This window comes from Chamaea fasciata, unplaced genomic scaffold (assembly GCF_029207755.1).
Source record: "Chamaea fasciata isolate MVZ Bird 193981 ecotype frontalis unplaced genomic scaffold, bChaFas1.0.hap1 SCAF_2, whole genome shotgun sequence".
In the NCBI taxonomy this organism is placed as follows: domain Eukaryota; kingdom Metazoa; phylum Chordata; class Aves; order Passeriformes; family Sylviidae; genus Chamaea; species Chamaea fasciata.
Genome location: NW_027094087.1, coordinates 104,359,954 through 104,373,432, shown reverse-complemented (window position 1 = coordinate 104,373,432; position 13,479 = coordinate 104,359,954). Strand labels below are relative to the sequence as shown.

The 13,479-nt window shown below is 36.0% G+C and overlaps 1 long non-coding RNA gene across 2 annotated transcripts; it reads right to left on the bottom strand.

Moving 5' to 3' along the window:
• Positions 1-3,388: 3,388 nt before the first annotated feature.
• LOC136286107 (uncharacterized) lies at positions 3,389-5,648 on the bottom strand. Of its 2 annotated transcripts, XR_010719763.1 has the most exons (4): positions 5,347-5,648; positions 5,124-5,222; positions 4,914-4,983; positions 3,389-3,759 (listed from the first exon to the last, which is right to left on the bottom strand). It is a non-coding gene; the product is annotated as an uncharacterized lncRNA (long non-coding RNA). The 2 variants fall into 2 exon arrangements; XR_010719762.1 differs by having other exon boundaries at positions 4,914-5,222.
• Positions 5,649-13,479: the final 7,831 nt, after the last annotated feature.

The window sequence follows — 13,479 nt, the reverse complement described above, 5'->3', positions numbered from 1 at the left end:
CCTTTTGCTTATTTAAGATTTGATGAAGCAGTTAACTCTCTCCTATTTGCAAATCTGGTTGCCACAATCTCTGGGGTTTTTTTTAAAAAAAGTACTTGTGGCTTTTTTGATACAACCTTTACTGCATGCATTTTTTTTTTTTTTAACTTCAGGTTATTTGAGAGAACAATGTTCCTTTAATGTAGTGATGGGAATTGGCTGCTGTCAATGATCCTGCCTGTCTTCATCCAATGAGTGGAGAAAATTGCCTAAGAATAATATGGGAAAAATGCAACTTTTCGCACTTTTACATTTTATGACATTTCTATTAAAAAACAAACAAACAAACAAACAACCCAAAACCCAAACAATCACAAAATGAAACAAAATTTAGCATTTCATGGTTTAGTTTTGAAAAAGGCTTGGGATTATCCTGACTCTACCATCCAATAATCTGTCTGTGATTAATTGTGTCACTTTCTTTGAGAAAATTTTGTGTTAGGAATTTTCTTATTCAATCTGTGTGACAAAGAACTAGTTTACAGTCTTGTTTTCTGGTGTCAGAAATGGAGGAGAGGCAGTGTTACAAGCCCAGTGAGGGACATTCCAAAGGAATTCTCCAGTCTATACAGATTCTCCCCAGCAAGAAGCTGTCACGTTCTTGTCCTGAACCCCTCATCCCAAGGGTCTGGGTCTCTGAGCTGTGATCTTCACTGCAAATTTATTTCATCACAATCCGTTTGGTTGTAGTCACTCCATTTCCAAAATTTGAGTTTTTTTCAATTCCATTTTATTTATTGTATCACCTTTTCAGATTGTTTATCACACTTTCTTCTCTCTTTTCAAGATTTCAATTAAGATCAATTCAGCAAGCTTTGGTCCATCTCCCAGCAGTACATGTCATGCCATACCATTTATTTTTTTTTTCCCCCCTTTGGTGCAGATGTGTTTTTTTTAAGCATTTCATTTCATTAATTTCATCTCCAGTCTTCATTGACTTCATTCCCTAATTTTGGAATTTAACTAAAGCTATTTATGGTAAGTTTCAGACTTCTTCACTGCACCTCGTTTCACTGCAATACATTTTGCTGCAGTCACTTCATTTCCCTAACCCTAAGTGTAACCCTGACCCTAAGCAGGGTGTTAAAAAAGCTTTTGACTGAGGCTGGAGCCAGGCAGAAAGGTGTGGAGGAAGCAATGCTGGGGCACTGTCATGCTCCCCTTGGCATGCCTTTAGTAGTTTCAGCGTCCCTGGGTCTCTGGGTGTTTTGGTTTCCTCTAACCCTTACTCAAAACGAAGCCATTTGCTGAGGGGTCAAGCACATGAGTGGTGCCAACCAGAAGTCTGTGGAGGGAGCAATGTTGGGGCTGCACTGTGCTCTTTTTGGCAGGCCTTTTTTAGTTGCAGTGTCCCCGGAGCTCTGGGCTTTGTGGTTTTCTCAACCCTGAACCTAAGCCTAACCCTAACCCTAAGCAGATCAATATAAAAGCAGACTTTTTCTGAGGTGCCAAGCACATGACGGTTGCCAAGCAGAAAGGTATTAAAAGAGCAATGTTGGGGCAATGCCAAGCTCCCTTTGCATGCCTTTTGTAGTTGCAGCGTCCCTGGAACTCCAGGATTTGTACTTATTTCAAGCCTAATCCCAAGCATATGGATAACCACACGGGGAACAGTAAAAGCAGCCTTTAACCGAGGTGCCTAGCACAGGGGAGGTGCAAAGAAGAAAGGTATGAAGAGAGCATTCTTTGGGCAGTGAGGTGTTCTTTATTTGAAGTGGATAAAACCTTGCAAAATTATACTTACCAAAAATCCCAAAATCAGGGAATGAAATCAAATTAAAAGATAGGAGAAGAAATTGATGAAATGAGATGCTAAAAACCAAAAATTCTGCACTGAAGGGAAAACAATAAAATGGCCTGGGAGAACGTGAAGTGCAGGGAAATAGAACAAAGCTTGACAAATTGATCCTCATTGAAATACCAACATTTTATTTACTTTCATGAAGGGCTAGAGACCAAGCCCTGAAGCATGTCCTGAAGCAAGTTTCCATGAAGGATATCTGTGCAGCCAGGGCATAAACTTCTGAGAGTATTTCTAGGGTGGGGGAAAAAACTGCAAGAAAATCTGCAGAGTGGAGCAAGGAAAGGTTAAGAAAAACAGTGAGAGTGGCAGACAGTATCCTGACTATTGAAAATAAGGCAGTTCTCAAGACAGGGACTCAATAACTACTATCAGAAAATATTTATAGCACTAAGGAAATAAAACAGGGATCTGGAAGACTGCAACTCAGCAACACTGAGGATGTGTTGATGCTGACCCATCCCCACCCGAGTGACAACTTCCTAGAGAATAAACATTTTATGTGCTATAATGGACTTAGAGAAACACGTTAGTATTTACCATAGTTGTTCATTCTTCCTTAATGTTTATTGTCTGTATTATCCAATAATTACTTCCTACTTTTAACTGGGTGGCTCCTGCTTTCAAACAGTCTGCAAGCAGTACAAGCTCTCTGAATAAACTGCCCCAAACAGAAAGGGGGAGAAAACAAGCCACCTTCTTATCTATTCTACAGAGGTGGAAGGATACCATGCTGTTATTATTGTCATTTGTCTGTTATCCCCTGCTGCTGTCCTGCTAGCAAATCGTTCCCATGACAGAACAGCTGCAGTGCTGCACTGGGGATGGAAAAATATTCACACAGAGCAAAAGGCCAAGAGGAATTGTTTCATTTCTCTTTCTCCCTGCAGATCCATGTGTAGGGAAGATTTTGGCACAGAGCTGGAAAGAGGTCAGGGTCACTATGGAGTGCAACACCTATGGAGTCCTACTGATGACTAGAAAATTAAATACCACTGGTGATCAGTAAAAAAATAGTTTGTTAGAAAAACATCAGGAAGCCATTTATCTCATGTGTTGCACAGGACTGATTTTTGCTGTCTTCTTATATGAAGATTATCATTTATTGTGAGTTTAGTCATCAATCAGATGCAGGGCCACTGCCCTGACTGAGGCTTCTACACGATAATAATGTGCAAAAGATAGAGGTGTTGTTTGATGTTTGTCTCTGCTTTGTAAGATTTTTGTGATCACAGTGGATACAAGCATCAGTCAGGTCACCAGGACTCACTAAATTAAATTGTTTGACATTGGGATTCCACTCTTTTTAATGAGTATTCCACAAATGGTTCAGTGGCAGAGTATATCCTGGCATACTCAAAACATCAGATTTAAGTGGATTTTTATTTTGAAGGGAAAGATGTTGAGGCAGAGTGAATCTCCCAGATCTCTCAAGAGAATTACAAAGCAAAAAATATTAATCCATAGATAGGATAATTTGAAAACTTCTTTTAAAATTTCAGGGACATGTTTTTGATTTTTTTTTCTGAAGTTTAATGGCTAGAAATATTCTTTGACACATATAATTTTAATTGCTGTAAAATTTTAAAAGAAGTTTTTGTATTCTCTGAGTTTTGTCTCTAATACCACCAGAAACAAACTGACAAAAGCACTATTAATGGCCTTTATAAATTGTTCTAGTATTTCAAAATAAAATAAAAAATCACCAATATTTCCAGAAGACAAAAAAGTTCTTGTATAGTCATCTAATGATAAAGTCAATACCAGTATTACAAAAATACTATCAATAATATATGTGAATCATAATGTGAAATAAAAAAAATTACTTCCTACACACCTTTCTTTCCTTCAGCAACATAAACACTCCATTTCTGTAGTACATTACACAGAATGCATAGCAAGGCGTCAAAAATAAATATCTGTCAATAACAGGAAGATTAAAATTGGTTTGAAAACAATATTTAAAGATGTTTAAAGTATTTACCACTTCAATATCCCATTCCTAATGTAATTGAAAACTAGAATAGTGCAGCAAATATTAAATGGTTATTTCAGGCAAAATATTAACTAGCATTTAAGCAATTTCTTAAAAACTCTTTTAATAAAAATGTTTTTCTCAAGATACTAATTGATGTTAAAGAAAAAATTGATGAATGGGCATAAAAATAAAAAATTTAAAATGTTTTGAGAGGAGTAATATATTTATACCCCTAAAGGAATTAGCTTACTATGATTGTGTAATTGATTAGTATCCCAACAGGTGAAATCAATTATTATTTCACACCAAGTTCAGTACATTTCTTAGTAATTATCAAATATGACTGTTAGTTTGACATTTAAGTTCTAGTTTCTAGTCAAATATTTTGAACCTCCTCTAGTGAAATAAAATAATATATAGAGTGGAATAAAATTTTTGGCTTTTGCATCATAAAAAACAGTTAAAAATCATCAAGAGAGGCTTTGCAATGACATCAGCAGTTCTTTGATGATTCTTGGGTGAATTCCATCAGATACCATAGATTTGTAGAGATCTAACTGAAGGAGCAGATACTACAAAAGTTCAGTCAGCTGGAAGCTTATCAGTCTCACAGTCTTGGTCCTCAGGGCACTGGGACTCCCTTGGTCCACCCTCCATGTTGAGGATGGAGGCAAAGGATGTGCTAAACACCTCTGCCTTCTCCATGTCCCTGTTTGTGAGGTGGCCATCCCCATTCTGTAATAGACTGATGTTTTTCCTCCAGTACCATTAATATATTTGAAAAAAACTCTTTTATTGTCCTCCATGGTTCTTTCCAGCTTCAACTCCAACTGAGCTTTGGACGCACAAATTTTCTCCCTACGCTGGGAAGCAATATCTCTGTATTCTTCACAAGTCACCTAACCTTGTTTTTATTTGGCATATACCTTCCTTTTTTACCTTATTTCCAATAGAGAATCCCTGCTCAGACAAGCTGACCTTCTGCCTTGTCTGCATGACCTCCAACATTTAGGAATTTCCTGTTCCCTTAGGAGGTAATTAAAAACTGACCAGCACTGATAGGCCCAGCATATGCAAAAATATTATCTTACTTACTAATTCCATGAGAACCCTGAAGTTTATTTTTCCTCTTGTCCAGAGCTATGGTTTTGCTGCACTTTTCCACCTGTAAACAGGGATTTTAAGCTTGGTCACTTCACAGTTGCTGTGGCCAAGGTGGCCACAAGACTCCATTTTGCTCACGAGATCCTCTCTGTTGACAAAAACATCCAGGAGGGCATCCTTTTGAGTTGTCTCCCTTAGTACCTCTTCCATCAAGCTGTCATCTAACTTTTTAGGAATCTTCTGGCCTGGGTTGTACCAGCTGTGGGATCCTCCCAGTCGATTTTATCATATTGAGGTCCCCTGTAAGAACAAGGACAGTAGAATTGGAAGTGTTCCTTGGTTCCTCAAAGTCTGAACTAACCAGAAATTATTTATTTTAAAACGCATTATGTGTTAACATCGATCAACACTTCTGAATAGATACCTTTTTCTTTATGAGCCTAGAAGAATATATAATTTAATTTAATGGAGAAATTTCTAGGAAAAATATAGAAGTTTTTATAGAAACTATATAGCTATATAATTTATATGATATTTTTTATTAAACTAGTCCAACTTGTTTAATAAAGCTCATCAATGCATATCTGTAAATTTGTTACTTCTGCTAATAATAGCTAGTAAGGGCACAATTTAAAATACGTGGTGTTTCAGAATAATTGCTTTTCTAAGTTTGCAAATTATATGAAGGCAAAATTACAAACGCTTTGCCAATAAGGCCTTATACATCTTCATGAGGAAGAAAATAGAAGTGTAATCTACAGCTTGGAAAAAGCTGACTTGATAAGGGAAGAGTTATAACAACCAAAATGAAAAGCAGCTGTGTCTGACCTTCCCTTTCTTCACACCTGGGAGGCTTCCAGATGACACCTTCCATCCTTTGCTCCAGATCCAAAATTCAGTGGTGATCCTGAGAAGGTTCATTAAGAGTGAGGAGCAACTCTTCTACACAGGAGAGTTCTCTGTCAGAAAGATGATGCCTAGGGATATTTACTTGTGTGACTTGTCAGAACACTCATATGCAGGCTCTAAATTTGGTCTAAGAAGGAAATAGCAAAGGCAATAATGGACAGAAAGTTAGAGATTTAGGAAAACTTCATTTAACAAAAGGTGACACACCCTGCTTAGTTTCTAAGTATAATGAACTAGTAAGCATGGATTTGTGGCTGAAGCCCACTGAATTCATGTTTGTAAGGATTTTTTCTTTATTATTTTTATCTTCATTGGGATCTTTCTCTACTCTTTGATGAAATTATTTCTGCTTTGAAATAATTTTAAAGGCTTATACTTCACTAGCTGACTTTTATACACGAACATTTGCTAAGTTTGTTCTGGGGGAAGAAAAAGAGACTGAAGTATCAGCCCTAAGGATAATCTGCTGCAATAACTCCAATGTTATGGAAAAATCAAATCAGGCCATTGCATTTCAGATGACTGCCAATGACCCATGACAGTGAATGATTGATCATAACCTCACACACAAAGGAGTTCTCTTGGGAACACCAAATTACTAAATACTCATCTATTTCAATGGGGGTGTTGCTGATGCTACTTCATTCTGTATTTCTGACCTGAATAGTCTTAATCTCCTAGACTGCCTCCTAATAAAGTTTGTAGATTACCAAATGGATGGGAGGGATCATTACTCCTTACTCATGTAAGAACCCTAACAGATGTCATTCCCATTTTACGTCTGTAACACTTTGACAAGATCATCAAAGCAATAATGTTTAATGAAATTTAATTTTACTAAAGAACTTTGAAAAGATTTAGTAGAACTTCATTTTTGGTAATTATTTTATAATGAGGCAAACAGCGTACAAGCTGTGTTTTACCATTTTAAAATATCTATTGTGTATTTTAGAATATGGGGATTTTTAAATGAACTATAGCTCAGTTCACTTAACAGTTATTATAACAGTTATAATAGTTTTAGCTGTTAACTTAAAATTAAACTTGTGTATTGTTTTGATCTGATGTCCTGTGGAGAACAGTTGTAGATTTTTTGTCTACAAGGTTCAGAAATGAAATATTAAAGACTTTATTATGCCTTTGATGAAAAAGGCACCGCAATTTGAAAGCAAATTATTCTCATTATTTAAGTCCAATATGCATTTATACTTTATTATGTAATCCATTTCTTTCAATCAGCTTGCTTATTGAATCCATCTGCTCTCTTTCTGAGGAGCTATGGCAGTTGAATAATTATAGAGAAAGAGAGCTCAGAAAAAGAATCTCAGAGAAAATCTTAGATGAACATAATGCTCTTTCATCAGAATGTATATCAGGTTTGTAATGGGGAATGGAGATACCTCCGTGAGTTAAAAAGATAAAGAGAGATTTTATTTTTAGTATGTTCATACCATTTCTCTAGAAATTAAGTTGTGAAGGAAATACTGTTTCTACAGAAACATCTTAAAGGATTTTAGGATAATTTGCAGAAAATATAAATAAAAAATTTTGCTCTCTTTTCCTAATTTTGAAATAAATTTAACTCTACTTACATAACAACAGGCTTTGACCCACATGAGGTGTCTGAGTTGTACAGGGCCTACATATTTAGAAAGAGCAGGTCTAGATCCTGTTCTTGTTGAATTTTTGATGGCTCTGTCCAGTTAAGTGTGCTGGCTGTGTGGCAGCTGGAATCTTCAAATACATGAATAAGCAGAGTGTGTCTATATTTTTCCAAAAATACAGAAATTAAGACTTTGAGGAAAAAGGAATGTTGGAGAGAACTGAGCAGGGAAGAAAAATAGTGGTTTGTGCTTCCATTGTTATATTAGGGCTCTGGCGAATCTAATACAACCAGAAGATAGAAACTAATCAGAAAGAGGAAAGACCACTATTGTGTCTTGAATATTGATCTAAAGAGGACAAGAAAGCAGGACAGAGAAACAAAATCTTCAGAAACATGGGTAGGGGTAACCTGTATGTAGCAGTAAAGCTGTATTGGGGAACTCTCCCCAGGCTCTGACCTGGGGCTCTCCAGCTGTGCCTACAAATAGAACTGAACAAGTAGCACTTGAAACCATGCTCTGTTTTCTAAACATTATTGAGAAGACAAGTCCTGTTTCAAATACTGATGAATTTTCCAATGTAGTTGTTTCCAGTAGCAGATAGTTAAAAAATGAAACCTACAGTATAAAAAAAAAAAAAAAAAAAAAAAAAAAAAAAAAAAAAGGTTTCTAGTACAGAAAGGCAGGATTTGAATGGAATTAAACTGTCTGAAAGATGATTGTTTGACCCTAATAGTAAAAAATAAACAAATAAAAACATTAAAAATCAGAACCATTTTATTTTCACAGAAAATATCAGGGACGTGAAAATATAAATCTATACCATAGTAAACACAATTCTTTCTCTCACCATCACTGCATTCAGATATTCTATTCTTTCTTATACTGAAGACAAATGATGGTATAGGAAAACATCTTGGATCTATCACATAAAGCAAATAGTTTTCTCTCTGGGATTCCTTATGCAAGCTGTATAACTTTATTCTGTTTGCAGTCAACAATTAGTAAGAAGATTATAACCAGAACTTGAAGAGCACTGAAAGCCACAAGTGAGCTAATTAGTAAAATGATAGTGAATTACAATATCTTTCTAATGAAGGCCTCTTTGCCATTTATCACATATCACTCACTTTAGTGTAAATGGAGGAAATCAGAGCAATCAGGATGAAGCTTTGGCTCTTAACTGTTTCCTATGATGAATGTCAGCTCTAGTAATCACCTACTGTTTCTCTTCTCCCTGCAGCTACTGAAAAACTCTTCCTCCTCACCCCCCTGTTTTGTTTTCTCTTGGTTCAAAACGTTGCATTAGCACAACAGGCTGCTATGAAGTTGGGCTGAAAGTGAGGAGACAACCTGCCCAGTCACTTCCACCCTGCGTATGCATTTATATGCCAGAGCCTGTTCACATCCAGGAACATTGTCACTGCCTGTCTGCACTGGCAGCAGAGACATCTGTGTGAATACAAGTGGGTTGCCTTTGTCAATACCACAACAATTTCTTTTTCAGGACTATTTCCTTGTCAAGTTTCTTTCTCAGCTGATGACAACATCCTCAGTGTTTTCTAATCTGTTGCCATGTTTCTGCATTTACTGTTTGAGAATAAATTTATGTTTAATGAATGTAGCAGCAATGTGTTCATGTCATATTTGTGGATCATAAGTATTTTTCTTGGTACAGCTGCTCTTTATGTACCTCAAGAACTTAGTGGGAAGCCGTATAAGACTAGCTGCTGTTACAGTCATTATAATTATTAATAGTTCATTTTGCAGTTTCTTGTTTTAAGATAACCAACCATACAAGCTGCAACATAGAATAAAATCATGCACAGAAAAGAAAAGCTCATATATTTAAAGCCAACCATTTTAGATTGTTTCATAAGTTCAAGTATGCTCCATACCTTGAGGGGATAAAAAAAAATAACATATGCATCTTAATTGCTGCGTAGTGTCCCAACACTATTTCTGCCACTGTTCATACCAAGGGAATCACAGGAACTCTGTTCAATGTATCAATATTTCCACTCACAGATCTGTTTTAGAAACATTACTGAGCTGAAATGCAGCAAGAAGAGAAAACAGAGAAATGTACATCTATAACCCTGGATGAAGGGAAATTTAGTTTCTTGTCAAGGCCAAAATGCACCCTGTTGTTGCAATGTTGCACTCCTGTCCTACAATAACCTCCAAAGGGGAATGTGTTGTGTCCTCCTTTTCCATAGTGCTCTTCCCTTTCTCCTCCCCCTTCCCCCACCTCTCCCTTATGAAAGCATTTGAAGGGTTTGAGTAAGTAAGGTGTAATAAGATTTTTACATGATAATGATGGCCAGAAATCTCTTGTGAGATGGAGTCCTTAACAGAAAATCCAATTAATTCACAGGAGATTTGACCCACCTGACATTAGCAATTCTTTTTGATTTGGGAGCAGATTGTAAGCAAGAATATAAATTTCAGAAACAGGTTGGTTTCTTTTATTTTCCTTTCTTCTTGAAACTACTTTTTGAGCATTTTTATGTCAATATAAGGAAAAAAATATTTCTAGCTCAAGTTGTATTTAAAATGTCTATTATTATTGCTATTCTAGATCTTTAATGGCATAATAATGTTTCAGTGTTTAAAAAGAAAAATAAGCAATTAGAAAGAGTTGAAAATCATATCTTTAGCTGAAAAGCTCTGTGCTGAAATTATTTATTGAAAGTACAAATTATCAAGTTTTTTAAAAGATATGTTAATTCCCAATAGCTAAAGGAGTAACATGGTTGAGATACTGTTGTAATACATTGTTGAGTTAATAATTTTAGTTCTGCAAAGATAAAGGAAACATGATTTGGTTAGGCTTATGTTATGTGTAATAGATACATAGTTTTAAATTTGTGGATTAAAATTGTGTGTATTAAAACTTTGCAGTGGAATGTAAAAACCCCTGAATTCCTGGAAACAGTTCCAGGGCATCTCTTTGCATACCACAGTCTTTACACAGTCCAAAGGTGTTACCTCGACATCTGCCAGAGAGATAACAGGGAAACGGCCCATTAAGCATGGGCTGACCACATCTTCACAGTTCATCAGGAGATCCGATACCAATCTGGGCAGAGGGCGGCAGAAACCTTCTGACAGAAGATTCGGAGACTTTTCATTCAGACATCTTTTCAATTTCTCAGGAAACTCTTTCAGATATCCCTTGTGGACACCAGGCATTTCAATGATTATGTTATGTACATGATGTCATGTTCTTCGGGTTCTTTGTTCCCGTCTTGTTTTAGCCTCAGGGTAGAAAAATGGTATAAAACACCTACCTTGAGACCCCGAATTTGTGGGCAGTACTCCGGAGAAGCACCCTTTGCTGCTCCCGGATTGTCCACCCAACATTCGATCGATGTTGTCCTGATTTGTGGTGGTGTTTCCCGAAATTGCTTTTCAAATTTGTTAAATAAATCTTTGATTTTGGAAATTGGCTCTGATCATTTATAACATTATGTATTTAAAAATAAGACTAGTTTGTTTTTCAGTAGTATCCATCCTAAAAGCAGCATAAATCCTTAGTTTGATGGGCTACTTAGATTTGACCAAGTACATAAAGGAGAGCTGAAAAAGGATGAGAGAAATTCATTTCATGTCAAGAAGCAGCCGGGTAACTGAACTTTGACTAAATGCACTCTTTCCATACTCTTGTTCTGATCAGTGTAGAACTGTAGTACTGGCTTCACTTGTAAATAACAAGTCATGGTCTGAAAAAAGAGATGTGAATTATCTCCATATGGGCCCGTGGAAAATGGGCAGATGCTAATGGCAAACTTTTACTTGAATTTTCAGATTATTTTTAATAGGAGTTTCAAATTATCTGGCATTTTCATAAAGAGTGGGAGGAGTTAAGAAAAATCCTGTTTTTAAATATTTTTTAACATATTACTCAACTTATCACAAGATCAAAGCCAGCACAGGCTAACAAAAACACTCTGCTCTCCAAAGCACCTCTCATGTGAAAGGCATAAGAATAAGGATTCCTATTGGAAAATACTGCTTTATAGGCAGTAGAGTCCAGAAAGTTTAAGACCTGACTTTTTAATAGGAATTGCTTCCTCCAAAGCTCCTTTGAAAATCCAGTCTACAATGACTCTTTACAGCAGTGATGAAACAGTGTAAATTCACACATCTGAAATTCTTTATTTAGATACTTGGGTGACATGCCTTTACCAAGAAAATGGATTTCAGCTGTCCACTTGAGATCACACAGTGTGATGTTCGCTGCCTTTGGATCCTCCCTGCATAGCTTCAAGGGAAAATGATGCCAAGCATCAAGAAATAGTTATCAGCAGAGTATGTACCCAGAGAGATCTGCATATTTTGCTAGATCATCACACAGAGTGTTTCATTCTTTTTAAATTCTTTTTAAGAATTTTCCTCTTCTCCCTTGTCATGGTTACCTAATGATCAGTCCAGTATGAGTTTATAATTTGTAGTATAAAATTGTATCAAAATATCCTGTTAATTCATTTTTTCTGTATGGGTTTACTATGCAATTAGATGCATTATTAATACACCTATCAGAAAAGCATCCCCAACCCATTTTACATGCCTTGATTTTGCATCTGTATTTGTAGACAAATGCAACTATTTGTAGTTTGTTCCTTACTTTTTGACTGTGTCTCTCCCACAAAATTATCTATGTTGACATAAACATTTACTTGTGTTAGTATGATGACAGAGTAGAATACCTGCAATCTCTTTTTTTTCTTTATTATGTATTTCCTAACAGTGTGATTTTTGTTATTGAAAAAAAAAAAAAAGTTGGAAATAGGGAAAGAAGAAGAGATAATATTTGATAATTTTTAGTAGTACGTCAGGTTTTCTGAAATCGGGATCGTGATTGATGCCAAATACATTTACAGCAAAATTATTTTCTTGTAATTCAACTCCTTTGTGGTCTCGAAGTGTGAAATACACTATTGCAGATTAGTTTTCCTTGCTTTTTTTATTTCTGTTAGACGGTGGTGCAAGTGGACTTACATCATGAAAGAGAAAGAACAACCAACACCTGAATAAAATCCAACACCAAACACAACACAGCATTACAAAGCCCTTCAAATATATTACAAAATATTTGTAACCAATATAGATTGCCACCTCCTCTCCCTGACTGCTGGGCTTTTGCTTAAGGCTGTGCCAGACAAACTGTACCCACTCCAGTCCAAGGATTAAAATAACATTTTGTGAATACTTAGGTGGCTGACCAGCTGAGAATACCGAATACCACTGATGCTTAAGACTCAGTCAGTATTACAATGCCTGTGCCTGATCTGGACTAACGGTTGTGCCTTACAAAACTAGGCCTTCCTTAAGCCAGAATTAAGAAGAGCAACACAACATTTCATGATGAACAGAAAATGAGTAAAAGAAAAAAGGAAAAAAAATTCTATTTTTCTAGAAGTCAATGGAGTTGAGTACAATCCAGAAACATTTATTTAAAACTGAAAAGTGTGTTACCAAAAAAAATCATTAAAAATATTTAATACTTATTTGAAATCAGAACCCTAATTTTTTTCCTTAATACTCTGGGATAAAAAATGATTCCATTACAAATTCAAGTAGTTGATGCTTGAAGTTAAAGAAGAGCTATTTTCATATGCTAAACTTCCTGTATTGAAGAGAAAAATTGAGGAAAAGAGAAATTATTTGAGTTGCAATCAAAAGTCTTCTCTATATATTTTCCCTATTCTTGTCTGAAGTCATTTGACACTAATAGAGATAAAAGAAGTAAGAAAGTGCAATTTTTACTTCTCTGAAATCCTTAATTGCTCTTGACACTGCAGAAGTTCAAACAAAGCGATAGTCTCACCTTCTTCACTCAAACGAGACATGAAGCAAGGAAAACAACTGAGATGGTGAGGCTTTTTAACCAAGGCTCCTGAGCTTGTCTCTCTCACACAATTTACATGAAGTAAGCATCAATAACTGTTTTTCTGACCTCCTTCATGGGATATGACTCATGCTTCAAGACCCAAATTCACCCTGTGAAGCTACTGAAGCTACTTATTAGATTTGGAATT